The 15865-nt window shown below is 40.1% G+C and overlaps 1 protein-coding gene across 1 annotated transcript in view; it reads left to right on the forward strand.

Annotated features, from left to right (window-relative positions):
* The first annotated feature begins 7174 nt into the window (after positions 1-7174).
* Positions 7175-15865, forward strand: part of chst8 (carbohydrate (N-acetylgalactosamine 4-0) sulfotransferase 8) — an 89541-nt gene continuing 80850 nt past the window's right edge. The window contains exon 1 of the mRNA XM_046863858.1: positions 7175-7562. The gene's annotated coding sequence lies outside the window, so the exon portion shown is untranslated. The remainder of the gene's footprint in view (positions 7563-15865) is intronic.

Genomic DNA, 15865 nt, shown 5'->3' on the forward strand with positions numbered 1-15865 from the left:
ACGAGTGTGGATAAAAATAACAGCGTCTTGCTGTGAGGTGTGTGTGTGTGTGTGTGTGTGTGTGTGTGTGTGTGATGGTGTCTCTAATATATGCCCAGATCAATATTTAATGTTCATTTTGGAGCTGTCTGCAAATATCTGGAAAATTGGTTGACTCTGACCTGGCAGATATTGGAGACGGATATACAGCCGGAGGACAAGCGAACTCACAACTCATCGTGGGCTTCCGCTCAGAGACAGGCGAGTCACGACACGTCCCTGACACCGGCGTGAATCCTCCCGGGGAAAATATAGCAATCTCCATGGCCCTGAATGATTCACACAGATAGATACATGCGTTCACAGTGAGGACGGTGAAAGACCAGGTGCGGAATACAACACCAAAAAAATCCAGAAAATTCAACATCATTACTAGTAAAAGAACAAATATTCGTAATACTAATTGTTTTTTTTTAATAATTATATATAATACGGCTGTCAATTGATTCAAATATTTAATCGTGATTAATCGCTGCCATGAGTGAACTCGTGATTAATCGCAACTCAATCGTACCTGTTTTAAATGTACCTTAAATTAATACTTGACGAGTTTTTAATATTCTAATTAACATGCGCATAAACAAATATTGATGCTTTATGCAAATGTATGTTTATTATTAGTGAAACTTTCTTTCCTTCTTCCTCTCTCTCTCTCTCTCTCTCTCTCTCTCTCTCTCTCTCTCTTTTCTCCCCTCAACCCTGAGTCCTTCTTTCTTTTATCCTATCTATCTATCTATCTATCTATCTATCTATCTATCTATCTATCTATCTATCTATCTATCTATCTATCTATCTATCTATCTATCTATCTATCTATCTATCTATCTATCAGTCCCTGTGTCCCCCCTCCCTTTCTCTTTGCTTTACCTTTTTTCTTGATATTTAATATTTCAGGGTTATTTCAGTAATTATGGTGTTTAAAATGACGTAAATCATCAGGACACCAAACTGAACTTTTGCCATGTTTCCACACGGACGGTTTTAATTGCCGGATGTTTGCATAATGGTGGATTTTGGTGTTTTGGAGTGTTTTTTTTTCTCAGTTTGTCTCCGATGCACACTTTTTTAATCGATGAGAATAGCTGAATCTTACCATCCCTCATTTCTATATGTTGGATCTATAGGTAGAAGATCTATATGAAGCTTCAACCCTGTTGGACACCTTCAGAAATGAATCAGAGCTGAATACACCCCCAGGCATCTTCACATCACCCACAAAATCTAGAGGAACATCTTCCCAGAAGAGTGGAGGTTATTATATAAAGGGTGTATATGAGGTCCAGTGCAGATCCCTTTATATCACGATGATTTTACTTCAGATGATCTCCAGATTTACTGTAACTGTGAGATTTGTGTTTTTTAACTCCAGAAATCAGTTTGGATTAACAGAAGCCGTTTGCTCTTTTGCTTGTTAAACACGACTGAAAGCAGATTTGCTCGTCCTCAGTGATCTTGAAGAACTCTGCTGCTCGATACTCCCACTTTCCTCCCACTCACAGATCGATCAGAGATGGAATGTAAAATGGTTTCTAAAAGCCAGCGGCTGAGCTGAGATCAAACGCACACACACACATACACATACACAGAGGGTTGTTGAGCTCATGACTAGAGTCGTGGTGAGTGTGTTCATGAAGTTAACGTGTGTGTGTGTGTGTGTGTGTGTGTGTATGTATGTGTTACTGTGCATTATGGAATGTGGTTACATTGTGGTCATTTTGTCATTTTTCATCTCTCTCTCTCTCTCTCTCTCTCTCTCTCTCTCTCTGTTTCTTCCCTCTCTCTCTCTTATCACCACTATCCCGTTTGTTTTCTTTTTTCCTCTCTCTTTCTCTCTGTATCTCTTTCTCAGAGAGCGCATTAGTCAGAGCTCACAACCTGCATCCGTAGCAAACTGCACAATCTCACATATATTCATCTGGATTTATTAGATGTTTTTTATTCCATGACGACTGTTAGAGGAGAAGAAACTGATTTGCAAAAAACCCCGGGGTGATGTGATGAGCTGAATTGTGTTAATTTGGTTTCTTGCTTTAGTGATGATGTTCATTCTGACTGTGTGAGATCCTGTGTGTGACTGTTATATTCTTTCTTTCTTTCTTTCTTTCTTTCTTTCTTTCTTTCTTTCTTTCTTTCTTTCTTTCTTTCTTTCTTTCTTTCTTTCTTTCTTTCTTTCACATAACATTTTCTCACTTTCCCCCTCTTTCCCCCTTAACCCTGAGTCCTTCTTTCTGTTATCCCAGGCCTCTCTCTCTCTCTCTCTCTCTCTCTCTCTCTCTCTCTCTCTCTCTCTCTATTTCTCTCTCTCTCTCTCTCTCTCTCTCTCTCTCTCTCTCTCTCTCTCTCTCTCTCTCTCTCTCTCTCTCTCTCTCTCTCTGTGCTTTACCTTTTTCTTGATATTTAATATTCCAGGGTTACAGATTTGATTAAATGAATAAATGCGAGCTGACGGTTAAGGATCTCGGGGAAACTGAGGTCTCAGGACCGATATCAGAGCTTTTGATCAGGCAGAAAGACATTATTTGAGCTTTGTAGATAAATAAATTCAGCAAGACTACAAACGTAACGTCTCCCTGACCGTCTCTGGTGTCGCAAATCCTTTTTGTCCCCATTACTCAAATGCATATGTGATAAACATCAGCAGTGAGGCTTGAGTTTCCCTCTGCAGGCGAGAGAACAACTGACTCATGCACACAGACGTCCTGCTTCTGAGAACTCAGACCACAACTTTCTTTCTTTCTTTCTTTCTTTCTTTCTTTCTTTCTTTCTTTCTTTCTTCCTTCCTTCCTACCTTTCTTTCTTTCTTTCTTTCTTTCTTTCTTTCTTTCTTTCTTTCTTTCTTTCTTTCTTCTTCTTTCTTTCTTTCCTTCCTTCCTTTCTTTCTTTCTTTCTTTCTTTCTTTCTTTCTTTCTTTCTTTCTTTCTTTTTCTTTCTTTCTTTCTTTTTCCTTCCTTCATTTCTTCCTTCCTTCCTTCGTACCTTCCTTTCTTTCTTTCTTTCTTTCTTTTTCCTTCCTTCCTTTCTTTCTTTCTTTCTTTCTTTCTTTCTTTCTTTCTTTCTTTCTTTCTTTCTTTCTTTCTTTCTTTCTTTCTTTCTTTCTTATATTCCAGTCACAGCCTCTTCTCGAGTCTTTTTTCCCCGTTCCTGCTGAACAGCTCTGGGTAAATGAAGCGCTGAGCTTAACGTGACTAATAAGGCAGATTTCTCCGTTTAGCACCGGCTCACATTCCATGGTGTTTGCACAAGCAGGTACTTGGAGCTTTGTGAAGCACTAGAATGAATTATGCAGATTCACCAGGTTTTGATTTATTACCACAGGAACATCCAGCATTTTCTAATTAAACGTGTTTTGAGTGTATGACGGCGTCTTTCTGCTGGGAGGATGATGGAGTTTTACTGCAGGGTACATCTTTGTCACTCTTTGTCGGAAATACGACGCAAGAGTGTTAAATCTGCACCATTGTAAGTGGGCTGATGTTCTACAGACCCCAGGCTTTAATTTTATACTCTTTGGTTGGTGTGAGTTGAGCAGGCAGACCTCCACTTTCATCCTACACTAACAAGACAAAATGGCAAGTCTGTCACTTTCATTACTGGAGCTGAAGGCATGTTCTTCACAGTCTGGAGGCATGTTCTTCACAGTCTGGAGGCTTGTTCTTCACAGTCTGGAGGCATGTACTTCACTGTGAACTCTGGAGGTGTTCCACTGGCTCCTCCACCTCTCTCTTAGAGGTTAAAGATAATTAGAGATCGGAGGCTTCTGATACATTTCTGATCAGTGAAGAATGAGGAAAGACAGGTTGAAAACACAAAAGATCTATAGATACATTCATTACTGTAGACCAGTTCACAGCAGATGCTTAACCACGCCCCCTGCTGGTCCAATAAAATAGATAGATAGATAGATAGATAGATAGATAGATAGATAGATAGATAGATAGATAGATAGATAGATAGATAGATAGATAGATAGATAGATTTATGATGATTGATTGATGGCCAGAGAGTTTACTGTATGTAAGACTGAAGTATATACTGTATGTACAGCTGTAGTATATACTGTATATATGGCTGTAGTGTATACTGTATTCAAGACTGAAGTATACACTGTATGTACAGCTGTAGTTTGTACTGTATGTAAGACTGCAGTATATACTGTATGGCTGTAGTGTATACTGTATGGCTGTAGTGTATACTGTATAAAAACACTGTACTGTATACTGTAGTATATACTGTATGTAAGACTGTAGTGTATACTTTATGTACAGCTGTAGTAAATACTGTATATATGGCTGCAATGATACTGTATGTATGGTTGTTGTGTATACTGTATGTAAGACTGTAGTATATACTGTATGAATGGCTGTAGAGTTTGCTGTATGTACATTTGCAGTGTATACTCTATGTACAGTTGCAGTTTGCTGTATGTACAGTTGTAGAGTTTGCTGTATGTACAGTTGTAGTGTATACTGTATGTACGCCTGTAGAGTTTGCTGTATGTACCGCTGTAGAGAATAATGTATGTACAGCTGTATATTGTATGTACAGTTGTAGAGTTTGCTGTATGTACAGTTGTAGTGTATACTGTATGTACGCCTGTAGAGTTTGCTGTATGTACCGCTGTAGAGAATAATGTATGTACAGCTGTATATTGTATGTACAGTTGTAGAGTTTGCTGTATGTACAGTTGTAGTGTATACTGTATGTACGCCTGTAGAGTTTGCTGTATGTACCGCTGTAGAGAATAATGTATGTACAGCTGTATATTGCATGTACAGTTGTACTGTTTGCAGTATGTACGGCAGTAGTAAGTTATCCCACTCCACCATCTGACAGGTTACAGATAACTCGCTGTAAAATGGGCCTCCAGGTGGAACTCTAAAAACACAGGATCCTGATTTCCCGAAATCGAACACCCAGCGTGAGCTTTTCTGGAGTCCAGCCACGTAATCACGAACACACCCAGGAAGCTGTGCAGCGCTTTTGATTTTGTGCAGCCAGGCGTTTCTCAGATGTGTTCATTCAACACTGGAGATGAGGTGTGTGGAAGCGTTCAGCCTCGGTGCTCCACTTCCTGCTGAATCTGTTGTTCTACAGCTCTGGTACTTACAGTGAGCAGGGTGAAGGTAAACCTGTAGGACATCATAAAAGCTGAAGAGTCGAGGAGTTTAGATCTGTGTAGCCTGTGTTTGAACGAGCGTTTATAGCTGCTATAAAGTGAGAACAGGAAGTAGGTCGTAGATTTACGATCCTATAACAGGAAACGGATCTTGCCATCTTTTTAATCGCAACCCAATTTACAGCTCACAGCGTTTGCGAGACAAAGGGAAGCGTGAAGATGCGAAGAGATCTTCGAAAGAGGAAAAAAATCGATCCGGTCGTCGAGCACCAAGCAAAATCTATAGCTTCTATCTTCTTCTTTTTTTCGTCCTCCATCAACATTTTTTTCTTGCTCTCTTGCTCTCCATGAGCATCTTCCTCCTCCTATAAATATCTCTCTCTCTCTCTCTCTCCTCCACAGTTCCTCTGTCCACTCCTGGTCTGTAGCTTCCTCTCTATTCTTATCCTCCCTCTTTCTGTCTTTCCCCAGCTCTCTTTCTCTCTCTCCCTCTCTCTCTCTCTTACAGCATCTGTCATATATAATAAGGTTCTGGAGGAGACGCTGAGATGTTCCAGCATGTGAGTCACTCGGCGCTTTAACAATACGCTTGTTTTCTGTCTGTAATCTGCCGAGTGTCCGTGTGACTGCGCCACAAAAGGAAAACGCTGTTTAGTAAAAAAAAAAAACGAGTGAGATGTTTCACAACAAACAACGCTCTCATTATCCTGACGGTTCGAACGCGACGCTCGATTTTGTGTGAAAATCCTGAAGCTCGCACCTGACGGGACTGAATGACGCACTGTTCTAGTCCACCTGAAAGTTCTGCTCCAAACCGCTACCACAATATTGTGGATGTCTTTGGATACGGGCGCATGACATTTTCCATTTATTTGAATTAGAAGATCCAAATTTGTTCCAGCATGAGAATGCTCCTGGGCACAAAACCTTTAGAAAGCTTTTGGAAGATGTGGAAGATCTCCTGCTATAGAGCTCCATCTCTATTGGACACCTTTGGGATGAACATGAACACTGACTTCTCCCCAGGCTTCCTCACCTCACATACATCAGTACCTGACTTTACTATCATCTGAATGATCTCCAAAAACGTCCACAAGAACACTAATAAAGTCTCTTCATACCCATAAAACACACCTGATCCACATCCAAAACAGCAGAACGCACTGATTTTTCCCTCAGTGAACTTATCCTGGTCCTTCACAACACTGGAGGAAACCAGAGAACCCCAAGGAAACCCACACAGACACCGAGGACGTGTGAAAGTCCACTTGGACAGAAACCAGATCTCAGATTAAATCCTGGAGCAGTGAAGCATCACTACTGATGATCTCCCTCTTTCCTTCAGTACCTGTACACCTCCACCATTACCTGCTCTTCTAGATGATCCTGAGAATGCTGTGAAGAAAGTGGAGGGTTCTGAGGTTTCATCATCCTCCAACACACTGATTTTATACTGATGCTACACACACACACACACACACACACACACACACACACACACACACACATATCATATACACACTTTAAATACACATCACACACACACACACACACACACACACACACGCATCATATATATATATATATATATATATATATATGTTCCATAGAGTGTGTGAGAAGATTCACAGCACACACCTACATCTCTCCATCTCTTTCTCTCCTACTCTTTCTATCCCTCTCTCCTTCTTCCTCTTGCTTCCTGTCCATCTCACCTGCTCGATCTCCTCTTTCCTCCTCCTGTGGATTATTTTCATTATCCCAATCTCTATCCCTCCTTTATCCCCCTCTCTCCTCGCTCCTACCCCTCCTCCCTGCTCCCTCTCTCTTTTCTTCACCTCTCTCTCACTCATTCTGCCACTCTCTCCTCTCTAACCCTCCCCTCTTTCCCTGTCCCTCCTCTCTTCCTCTCGCTCTTCTACTCTCTCCTCCTACATCTCTCTCTCTCTCTCTCTCTCTCTCTCTCTCTGTATTATAAACTCAGATGTTGAGTGGATCTCTCAGACACATTACCGGACACCGGCGCTGTGTAACGCCACACACACACACACACACACACACACTCTCCCGGTTCCGCCTGCACGCGCGCGCGCGCGGTGCACTCTCAGCGCCAGTGAGGAGCGCGCAGGTTCTCCGGGAGGAGGAGGAGAGGAGCGGCTTCTCCTCCTCCACTACTCCACTCCTGCTCTCTTCCTCTCCTGTTCTCTCCCTCTTTCTTTTCCGCGCTCGGAAACCCGTACGGACGCTAGAGCAGGGGACGCGGCGGAGGGATCGCGCACGCGGAGGAGAGGCGTGGATGTCAGAGCGCGCGCGGCTCGCGGAAGCTCGCGGGGCGTCTCGCGCTCTCATGGTGTTGAGGAGAGGAGAAGGACCGAGGCTTTTACTTTCCCTCTGCTCTTATGACCAGGTCAGTGTTTTACCTGAAACTCACACACACACACACACACACACACACACACACACACACACACACACACACACACACACACACACACACACACACACAGTACTGTAAAAAAAAAAAGTAGGACATTTTGTAATATTAAATATTTAATAAAGATGTATTATAAATATTAGATTTTTCTTAGCTGTATATTGTAATATATATATACACACACACACACACACACACACACACACACACACACACACACACACATATATATTACAATATACAGCTGAGTAAATCAAATATTTATATTTTTATTTATATATATATTTTTATTAATATTTTGTGATCACTTTTTCCCAGCTTCCTGTTCGGCTATTTTCACTTTTAACTATTTTACAACCGTAAATTCTAAAAACTCTAATAATTTAATTATTATTTTAATAGAAACCTTTCTGAAATGAAATTCTACTATTTTTATTTAAAGTTCAGCAGCTTTGAACGGGATTTGGACCCTCGAATTGTTGTTGCCATGGGAACGAGTTTCGGAAGTTTGCGGTAACAAATAAATCAATTAAAGGACTATCTTTGTTCGGCTAGTTTCAACTAACAAAAAAGTAATTATCTCTATTAAAAGTCATCACAACTATTAAATATATAACACTAAAGTATAAATACGTCACAACTTAATATGTATTACATCACATTGTGTTTATCAAAAAAATGAAATCACCTTAAATACGCTAATGAAAATGTGATAAGATCGTCAGGTCGTTGTCATGGAAACAGCAACAAGTTCGGCGCGAACATTCGGCTAGTGTAAATCAATAAATAAACTTTTTTTCTGCATTATTTAATGAACAATCTTAAAAAGTAAACAATTAAAGTATAGTAAATAAATACAATTTACACCAATAGTATGTGTAGTGTAATAATACACTATATTATATATTTATTATGTTAGAAATCAGTAAATCGGTTACAATTCAAAACTGCGTTATTGATGACAAGATTTGGACCGTCGGATTGTTGTTGCCATGGAAATGGAGTTTGGCACGAGTTACGAGGAAATCGTGTGCTCGGCTAGTTCATATTCATGAAAAGAAAATGTCTTTATTTTATTAAACGTTTATTAAATTAGTTTATTATGTAAAAAAAATAAAAATACGCTACTGGAAATAGGATATGACCTTCAGTTTCAGGGGTGCACACGCCAACAACCGTCATTATAAATATTTGGTCAACAATATTTAAGAATAAATACGTCGAAATTTAATATATAATATACTTGAATGCAGGTTTATTTTTATATATTATATAAATATATTTAACTGAATATTTACTACAGTGTATTGTGTTTTATTACATTCAAAATCATTGTCATCTTGAATATCAAATCTACGTTATTGACTGCAAGAGTTGGACAGTTAGATTGTTGTTGCCATGGAAACGAAGTTAGGTTAGGCATTGATACAGGCTAGCATGTTCAGCTAGTTTCAGTTTAAATAAAAAAATGTATTGCATTTTTCATATTAAATGTCATTACAACTAGTATATATGAAAAGGAAAAACAAATCACAGTTGAATATATATTACAGTATAGTAGGTGTTTATTGTTAGAAATCATTCAATCATCTTAAATTAAAAAAATACACTAATGAAAATGAGATTTTGACTGCTGGATTGTTGTTGTCATGGAGATGAAGAGTTCAGTTTGCATCACTCCGGTGTAAGTCTTCTGTATGTAGCTAGACACAGGTTTATTATATATATATATAAAGATATAAAAAACAAAGATATAGAAAATTCCTTTACACACTCTCAGCATCTGGACAGTTCATCTCTCCAAAACTCCTGCTGAAATACTTTTATAAAACTTTCCAAAGATGTTCTTCACTAGTTGGAGATTTCTTTTGATCCAGTTGATCTCAGAGTAGTTCAGTAGGATTTATGTGTGGTGACTGGGCAGGTCCTTCCATGATAGATCTCACTCCAGACCAATGTTTGATCTCTAAATAACACTTACAGAACTCAGACTTGTCGAAGTCTGTTCCAATGAGCCGCAGTCCAGATGGAACTTCATGGTGTTGAAGTATGGAATGGTTTCCATGTTGGTTCAGGATTCCTTTCACTTTCTGCAATACGTCTCCAATCTTCCCTGCTTTAAAACACCCCCAAACCATTAAACTTCCACCTCCATGTGTGAGTGTGTGAGGGTGAGGGAGTCTGATCACATCTTAATTAATTCAGGTCATTTATAGCTTTTTCAGCCTCTGTACACAAGGGAAAGAAATGCGTAATTAAAAACAACACACCAACAAGCGGAAACTTCTTCAAGGCTCCCTGGTGCACGTGGGAATCTGCTGCGAGAACTCCAGCGGAATATAAACTTTTACAGCACAGAATTCCCTCTAACGGTGTTTAATTAACTCGGCATTCATGTGTGTCGGGTCGGATTTCGAGAAAATGTTAAAGCGCACGTGTTACTGTGATTACTGTAATAAAGCGCACATGACCGGCATTAAAACTCGTAATTAAAACTCAGAGCTTTGGGACTAATTTCAATTTCAGAGATTCGGCCTTGTTACTCGGCAGCGGTCGGTTGTAGTGTTCACTGTTTTGTTTCACGTTTTAATTAACCATTTAAAAGCTCAGATCAGAAACATCGAAATTTAGCACAAAATCGTTTATCTTTTATTACTGAAGTATAAAAAACTTTAAACTTTCTTATTTTTACAGAATTCTTTACATATCAAAAATAATTTCTAATAATTCTTTCACACTGTCAATATTTATCAGGTTTTGAGCTGAAAAATATACGAAAAGCTAAAGTTCAGACGTTAAGGTTTAGACGTTAAGTAAAAGAAGTTAAGGTTTACACCACTATACATCAAAAAGTTTGTAGACACCTGACCAGAAGGTTAATAAGTGCATTTTTCAGACATCTCATTTTACATTTAGTTTCCGTTTACTGTTATATTAACCTCCACGCTTATGGGAAGATGTTCCTCTAAATTCCTAAATCAGCCACAAGTGTGTTAATAAAGTCAGGTCTTGACGTAGGTGAGGTGAGGAGGATTAGGGTCAGCTTTCACATTCATCCCAGCAGAGTTGAGGGTCAGAGCTCTATAGAAGGAGATCTTCATGAACAGAGCTCTATAGCAGGAGATCTTCAAGGTCTGCTAGTTAAGAAAAAATGCTCATGTTAACATAGCCAAAGATGTCTTATGCAGTAACGTGCCTCCAAACGTGATCTGAAATCAAACAATGAATGACTCGGACCGGAGGAGTCGAGGGATGAACGACTTGATTCTGTTTCCTGCACATAACCTACAGAGCTTGTCAGGTGTCCCAATATTTATTAATTTAGTGTATATGGGGATTTTTATACTTATTTCTGTATTTTTGTGTTGATGTCCTTGTTTGTATTGTATAGTGATTCCAAGACAAATGTTCACCTGGACAATAAAAACTAACGAACTAAACAATTAACTAGCTCACTAATGAACCAATTAACTAGCTAATAAACTCCTGGGCAGAGAAGCTGATGTGATGTGATTTAGGACACGATGGGGCTGTGAAGATGTGGAGAAAAGAAAAGAAACTTGATTTAAATAAACAATGAATTGAATGGGAAACCATAGGGATGAGCTGTAAGCAGTATTTGGAAAAGGTCATCAGTAATATGATGGTGTAACTCAGTGGTGGAGGCATTAGACTCTGGATCAGAAGGTCACAAGTTCAAATCCCAGCACCACCAAGCTGGGCCCTTGAGCACGGCCCTTAACCCCTTTACAAAACGTCTAGCCGTGATACCGTTAAACAGACGGTCTGATCCTAGACTCAGCATACACGTTTACGGTGCCGGCTAATGAACACGAGAGCTCATTAGGAAGCTTCCACTCTCGAATGCACACGGATCAACTTTTACGCAAAAACATCCAGCTTCAGGCCGCCTCCGCAGTCCACGCAGCAACATCTTCAGCGCCGAATTAAGTCTTTATTCAATTTTAATTCGCTTCAATTAACCGCGCTGACGGCTGGCGGTGAAACGAGACGCCAGGCTGGAATCTAATATCTGTCAACAGCATGAAACAGCTATTAGCGCCGAGCTTTATATCACCGGGTCTCATAAGACTGGAAAAATATTACACACACACACACACACACACACACACACACACACACACACACACACATGTACAGAGGATGGCGGAGGCATTTCAAGTATCCAGAGAAGATGTGGAGTTTCTACTTCAGATGGAAAATACACACATGCACAATAAGACTGTAAGAGTCAATCATGATATGTGTGAACGGCGTCATGCCTCATTTCATCCTCATCCTCATCCTTGTTCTCATCTTCATCCTCAAACATCAGCTTTGGATTCACTCATTAGTTTAATTAAACTTTGGTGCAGAGAGGAAGAAAAAAAGCAGCTTAATTGAATTTTCTGAAGCTCCAACAATTTCATCATGCACAACATTCATGTATACATGCGCTATATACTCAAAAGTATGTGCACCCCGACCCCCCGACCAGTTTGTGCTTTTATTAGTCAAAATGGTGGCATAAAATTGGAAGACTCTTTGTATGCTGTCAGATTGAACTTTCCCTTCACTGGAACTAAACACTGTTCCAGCGTGAAGACAAGAGTTTTATAAACATCTACAAGGTAGCATCAAAAAGTTTCAAGACTAACGGTGCTACAGTTAAACACCAGTAGTAGTTCTATGTTAGTATCCTTTATATTTCAGTTATTTTGTTATCAATTTCACTTCATTAGTGCGTTATTAATAAATATTCAATATAAACACTAAACTAGCATTACAATGCAGCTCTCTACATTACTAAGAAATTCTTTAATTCTCTAAATCTTTTTTTTTTCTTTCTTTCTTTTTTTTTGGCATGAGCTTAAAACCGCTGATGAAATCATTTCAGAACAGTTTCCTCTGTCAGATTAACCCCTAAAACCCAGAAGACCCATCAGAGGGACCTCATTTCCATTCCCCACTCTCATAACTGGAATTCTCACTGCAGTTATTGAATAATTTATAGTAGTTTTTTCCGTATAATATGTCTTACGATGAATAATTGAATAATAAGCTGGAAACGTTTTCTGGGATAAGTATAACATATAATAAGGAGCGCAATAAGATTCCTCCGCTTCGCATCAGGGTCGTGATCACCCAGTAGGGATTAATTATCTCTTCAATATTCACTGAAGATGCTATTTTAGACTTATTATAGGAGTGTGAAGTGAACTCTGCAAGTCATCTGTAAACTCAGGATGTTAAGGTCTTTAATCGTTTCCAATAAATACTCGAGGCCAAAAGGATACTGACACCCCAGTTAAATTCTAATGACATTGCAGTGACCTTCAAATTACACCTCATTCCCTGTGAATCATTATCTCTCAGGTACGTCCCATGCCAATTAACCCAGTTACATTCAAATCCCATCCCTTTTTACATCCCATTACCTCCAACTACATCCCAGTCCCATATCTCAATTATATCCCAGTGCCATCTTAATGATCCCAATTACATCCCAATGATATCCCAGTTATACACCAATCATATTGCAGTTAGTCCAAGCTAAATGTATAGTGTTATTCATGTCTCTATTTTTGAGAGTCACCAAACAGCTGGAACCAAATTCCTTGTGCATGTCAACACATCTGGTCAATAAACCAGATTCTGATTCACACCTTGTAACTGTTTAAGTAGACGCCAGTTACATCCCAATTTCAATCCTAATTACATTCCAGTAACATCCAAATCACAGTACAACTATATCCCAATTACTTCCTAATTACATCCCACTTCTCTATATAATAGGGTCCATATCACAATCCCACCACCTGCTGCACTACACACATCAACCACTGTTTCATCACACACTTAACACGTCCGTTACAGCGAGCAGGCGTGAAATCCCGACGATCCGGACAAACGTTTACGTGACGTGATGACAGAGCACCGCGGCTCACAACCCAAACAATGACCATTGATGTTTATGTGAAACGAGTACACAAGGACTAAACTCCTTTCTTCAGAAATTCATAAATCCATTCTTTTCCCTGTCGCCCGTATTAAAGCGCTTAACTCGCCCACCAGGTGTTATTACGCCTGCTCAGAAAGGTTTTCAGGCAACCCAAAGTCCCGGACATGCACCCAAGCTTTTATTTTCCCTCTGGTAGAGCTGATATGTTTGTGATTTATTTGTCCACCTCTGCCATAATTTGTGCTGAATTTCAAACAGGCAAGAGACATCTCATCGTCTTTTTTTCTTTTTCAAGTTCAGTATAGCTGGGGCAGGAGTGTTTCTCACTTCAAAGCTGTCTCCAGGTTTGACTATAACATCGACATGAGCTGTTACACACACACACACACACACACACACACACACACACACACACACACACTTCCATCCCTTCCCCGCTCTGAATTCCCCCTTGAACGCCCACACAGACACCAGAGGGCAGTGTGCAGCCAAACGGTGTGTGTGTGTATAGTACGGATGGAAAGATTCAGCGATTCGCTGATCGGTGCATCGGCATTAAAGTTAATGAAACACGGATTTCAAAAGTGTGCAGAGCGCAGCAAAAAAAACGATGTATATATATTTAATATTAAAGGATGCACTGTACTTATATTATTTAGCCAGTGACTAATAATTTGTGACTTATATTTAATAAGTAAATCGATTTCTCCTCTGTTTCTCTCAGCACCGCCGCTGCTACGTAAATATCGCAATGATACGGAGACCGAGACGTCACCTGAGAGTCACATAGAATACAGATTTACATGGCAGAGGTAGAGCTGTAACTTCCTGCACACAGAATAGGAAAAAACATCTGGTTTTATTTGATCAAAGGCGTTTGTGAAAGGGGCCATGCGTTAGAATTCACAGCATCAAATGTTTTCCATTGAATCGCATCAAAATTGAATCTCACTGCATCGTAATAGAGGCGAATCGTATCGTATCGCATTAGCAGCTGCTTCATACGTATCTTTAATGTATAATGTAATGAATCTTTGGATGCAGGAGCATAAAATGTTCCCTTCACTTGAACTAGGAGATGTTTCAGCATGACAAAGCTCTTGTGCACAAAGCTATCTCCATGAAGGCTCTGCTATAGAGCTCAAACCTCAAGCGTATTGGAATGAATGTGAATGCTGACTGCACCCCAGGGCTCCTCACGTCACCTTCACCAATGTGACTGAATCAATCTCACCCCAATCTCTACGAAGTCTAATGCGTCTTCCCAGGAGCACAGAGTTCATTAAAACAGGAAATGGAGACTCAAAGTGGAATAAAGTGTCCACACAACTTTTGACCCCACAGTGTATATACATGTTTAACAACATTTGTAAAGAAAATGGAAAGGAAGAGAAAGTAATAAATGGAGAAAACGGAAACGTCGGTGCATGGTTTCCATAGTAACAGGCCGGACGGGGATGGGGCGTGTGGCGGATTGCGTTCTCAGGTAAACACTTGCGATATTTCTGTCGCGCTACTGTAAGGGTTAAGGATTATAAATGGCCCCGAATGTAAGCGGAGGGTGTGTGTGAACGCCATGACAGATGATGCTGCTCCACTTCATCAATGTCCAATCAGGTGACTGTCCAACCCGCTCTGCCTCAATAACACCGTAATTCTTACCGATGGTTTCCATCCGACACTGATGGCGTGGTCTCACACACACACACACACACACACACACACACACACACACACACACACATGTTTGGAAGAGGATGCAGGAAATGCATCGTAGGACAGGTATCAAGGTCAGGAGTAGACAAGGCAGGCACTTCCCCAATAATACTTTCCTGATTTGTTTATTTTTTGTAATGCACATGTTAATGTTATGCGCATGTTAATGTAATGCATATATAAACTTTAGTAAATGTGATAAGTGCAGGTTTCTTTCATTATTACATCATTTTCATTACACTTAAGGCTCAGCAGAAGTTGTTTCTAGCACATTGAAATAGCATACAGCACTAGCTTGCGAAGAGCACTAGCATGGGTTCTGTATTAGCTTTGGGACAGAACTAGCATGGGGACAGCACTAGTATGGGGACAGCACTAGCAGTAACACAGCATTAGTATGGATACAGCACTTGCAGTGAGACAGCACTAATATGGGGACAGCACTAGTATTAGGGACAGCACAACCAATAACACAGCACTAGCATGGGGACAGCACTAGCATGGCAACAGCACTAGCAGTGAGACAGCACTAACATGGGGACAGCACTAGCATGGGGACAGCACTAGCAGTGAGACAACACAAGCATTGGGACAGCAC

Source organism: Silurus meridionalis, chromosome 13 (genome assembly GCF_014805685.1).
Source record: "Silurus meridionalis isolate SWU-2019-XX chromosome 13, ASM1480568v1, whole genome shotgun sequence".
Taxonomy (NCBI): Eukaryota; Metazoa; Chordata; class Actinopteri; order Siluriformes; family Siluridae; genus Silurus; species Silurus meridionalis.